Source organism: Semicossyphus pulcher, unplaced genomic scaffold (assembly GCF_022749685.1).
Source record: "Semicossyphus pulcher isolate SPU_LCO1_2020_fin unplaced genomic scaffold, fSemPul1.0.p SCAF_18, whole genome shotgun sequence".
Classification (NCBI taxonomy): domain Eukaryota; kingdom Metazoa; phylum Chordata; class Actinopteri; order Labriformes; family Labridae; genus Semicossyphus; species Semicossyphus pulcher.
The window spans coordinates 60,611-65,018 of NW_027211691.1; positions in this window are offsets into that span (position 1 = coordinate 60,611).

Here is a 4,408-nt window from a genome sequence, read left to right on the forward strand (position 1 = left end):
CCTCCCTGTGGGTGTGTGTGTGTTGTCTCTGCCAGCTAACACTTACATAAGCTCAGAGTGGGTGTGTGCTTAACAAACATGTTCCAAATACTGCAGCAGATTTACACCCTGAACTTCTAATAATGAGAATAATGACTCTGAATGAGCAGAGCGAGACTTGTTCTGTTTGCTGACACACCTGCCAGGTGAGCTGTTTACTTGTCAGTCTATAAATGTGTACATACAGCAGGAAGCTTTAAAGGTTTAACAGGAGGATGTACAGATAAAGAGCAGAGCTGCAGGCATGCACAGACAGAAGACCTACGTGTGTTCATGTTTAATATCTGAGCAGCTAGTATCAGCTCGCCTCTTAACTTCATACAACATATTTAGTAGTTAAGTATATATATATATATATATATATACTTAACTACTAAATATATATATATATACGTCACGTTTTCCAGTCACACCAACAATCATTCAGAAATCTGCCAACCTAAAGCCAGACCAACAAAATTGAATAAGAGTCGTTATCAGCTGAACACGCATTAAGCATTCAGGCAAGAAATGTTCCCGCCTCCTGCTGCTGTCAAACACCGAATTCTGAGCACAGTGGGGCAATAAACAAAGTGTAAAATATGCCGAATTCAGTAAAATCACGTAATGGATCGGGAATTGTTTCCATGTGTCTGTGATTTAAATCTTTATTTCCACACACTGGGAGCAACATTAAACATAATGATTTTTACACGCAGTTCGGCGTTGTACTCTCCTTTAAACAGAACGGCTCGCAGCGCGGCTGTAAAGTCTCAAGCGAGCAAATGGAAACATTAAAAGTTTTCGGCGACATCGAACATGTCGATAAGAAGCACTAACGTAAACTCTGAAACAGAATTATCTTTAAAAGAAGCTTAGAGACGTTTTTTTACGTACCGTGCAGCTGCAGTCCGTGCTCGTGCTGTTCCGTGCTGAGGCGTCTCTGCTCTAAGCACAGACTCTGCTGCGTCACTTGTTGACATCATTTAAACCGGTTCAGCTCCACTTTTCACACTCACACACCGTCACAGAGATCCGGTTCAGCCTCACTTTTACACCATCAAAGTGTGGAATTCACAGAAACTGACCTGCGAACAGGCAGAATCTCACTCATGTCAGTGTCACTGTGGAGGTCAAAGTTCAACACCTGCAGTCACACAGGTGAGCATGTCATCACCTGGCTGCCCCCCATCGGTCATCTCCTCTCAGGACTCGTTCAGTTGCTGGAAGCTCAGTGTCTTCACTGTGGAGATATATATTTTATATTCAACATAAACATGTAATATCGATATTAAACGTTTAATATTTAAAGTATTTCAGATTTAAAGAAACTGTGAATCAATACAAAATAATAACTATTAATTAATTACCACCATAAACTAATAGAGTTTTTATACGTGATGATCAGAAACCTTCAATAAAAAGTCTTCCTTGTTTTGGAAACAGCAGATGAACTCTGCTCATGAAACGTGCTCAGGTGTTTAATCTGCTGATCAATCAGTCAATCAATCTTTATCACTATAGCGCCAAATCTAAAGAAAAGTTATGTCAAGACACTACGTGAAGGAGTAGAGTGACATATTATGTGTGTACGTACATATGTATATATATGTGTGTGTGTGTGTGTGTGTGACACACAGAGATGTCTCAGCCAGGTGTGGTTTGTGCTTTTGTTTTTGATTAGTGAGTCGATGTGGGAACAGTTTGTGTATGTGTCCTTTCGGAGCTGCAGCTCAGTGTGTGCAGAGAGAATAGCGCCCTCTACCTGCTGGGGCCACTTCACCTTCTGCTCCAACATGTCTGTAATGAAGGGAGACTTGTTATTGGTCAAATTAAAGTGTGGCTGTTTCATAATCATGAGGTTGAACTGATCAGTTAGCAGGAATCAGAGCAGTGATGCTAACATGCTGCTACATGCGGATTCTGCCACTAACACACCCACCACAGCTTAATGTCTAAAACAACATGGCTGCAGGGCGAATACGTTATAAATATCAAATGTTCACAGATGATTATTCATCTAAAAAACAACTAAATAATATGTTAAGTCATTGTTTAAATAAGAGCTACACAATGATGCACTGAGAGATTGAGGAACACATCACTGCCTCTGTGGGATCGCTCCATCAGTTCTCTCTCTCTCTCTTTCTCTCTCTGTCTCTCAATTTCAATTTCAAATGGATTATGCTTTATTGGCATGAAAGTCAAGACAATATTGCCAAAGCATCAACAATATATCACATACAACAATTGATAACAATATAAACAACCACATACAATAATATGATAATACTATTAATATTCTCTCTCTGGAAGGCCATCATGACTGACTGCACTGAGGGTTCGTTTTACCTCTGCTGTGTGCTTTCTGAGTTCTTCCAGATGAGCTGTGGAGGTGTAATTCAGACTCTGGAATGGCCTTTAAGCAGGGCTGTCTGCCAGACACATGTTTTTACCCGTCGTTCACCAAGGTGACGTCGTAGCTATGCAGGCGGAGCATCATTCTCTGGAGATGAGCAGTGTGGATGGGCTCCTTTCCACTGTGGCTTCTGTATGTTGTCCTCCTCTATTCGGGTGTGTTGTGTCTCTGTGTTTGAGACGATGTTCTTGGCTGTTTTGCATGCATTGATAACATGACGTGTCACATGTGATCATATCTTAGTCCAACAGTACTTTAATCAGGAGAGACTTAATTAAGATTGAACAATTATTTATTTACAAGTTTGGAAAGAATGAAATGTGCAAAGTCTTTGGCGATTAGACTCCATCGTGATGTCTTCATGTACTTGAAGGGGTAGAGAGGTCAAGAGCAGGATAGGATACCCCCCGATGGAGTCTGGACACTGGTGATGGTGGTGATGATGGTGAAGACAGGGGAGGTGAACGGGATGGAGGAGGGTCGCAATGATCAAGCTGAAATGTCAAACTGACTGCTGAAGAGAGGAGGACAGCTTTCAAATTTCTTTCAGTCTAAAATATGTTTGTCAGTCCGTTTTTGAAGCAATGCTGCGATGTTGCTAAAGTTTGGGATGAACTTGCTGTCAGGGTCAAAGGTTTAATTACGTTAAGCAGGATTCAGTCTAAGGTTAACTTCTCTGCTTGTTTAAGCTCTCACATTCAATTCCATAATTCTCAGAAACTTAACGGCCGATGATGTCATTGGATATGGGTGAACATGAATGACCTGTCAAGAGCTGGTCCATACAGTGCTGAAACACCTCCATGCAGAGCCGATAACAAAAGGCCTTCAAAGGAACCTGAAGAGCCCAAACGGAGAACTGAATGTCGCTAACGTTAAGGATTTCTCATCGTGGGGTATCTGCCTGTTTCTTGTATTCAGGACAGAAAAGAGTGTTACACCCGACATTTGTACTAACTGCACCTTCCTCAACAATGCACTCAGGAAGGCATTTAGTCGTCTACAGTGGTGACTCTACTTTCTGCTTCTTTCCTTTGTCATTTCTTTATTTTTTAAATCAATTTTTTATTGGCATTTACAAACGTGATACAGGGACGTGGATAAAGACCCCACATTACATTACAGTAGTCCTGAGAGATACAATAGCAACAGACTACCTATCCCCGGCAACACAATCATAGAAAAAACTCCCAACTTCCCAAGAATAATAGACATAATGGTGGGGACCCACAAATGGGCCTTCCTTCGTCATTTCATGCAGTTGCATCAAGTCTGTCCTCTCAGGTGAAGAGTTCATACTATCTCTAACGCCAAGTAGAAATAAGTTCCTGTCTGTGCGTGCATGTGAATGTTAACACTGGTTAATCAGGAACAAGTTAATTTCCTCAACATTACTCAGCTCCTCGTACACGACCCACACAGACAGTGTCATCAGATTATATTCTGATCATTTTGAGATATTATTCTGATGATAGTTATATAATATTCTGATTATATTCAGATATGATTCAGATCATATTGTGATAGTCCAGTGTGTTAATCCGGGTGCAGTTTCACATCAGACCGCACGAGGTCAGTGTTGCTTCAAAGAAGAGACAAACCTTTGATGACTGACCGCAGATCAGCGTCTGATTCATGTAACCTACAAAATAATATTATATGCATGAGACATTATTTCTTCACTACATTAAAGTAATTAAAGGGTTGTATTTAAAATGTTGTAAACTCATTATAATTCATTCATGTTGGTTGAGTTCACGTGTTCATGTTCACGTGTCTGTGTTCATGATAAAGATGTGTCCAGTTCCTGCAGATTGAGCGGGATTATTCAGAAATATAATCCCGTGTCAGAGCTGCGGAGGAGCCCTGCTGCTGCTGCCCCTCCTCCTCCTCCTCCTCCTCCTCCCTCCCCCCTCACAGAGGATGGGGACAGTGTGCGTGGTCCTGAGTGCAGAGAGAGACGCGGTCATC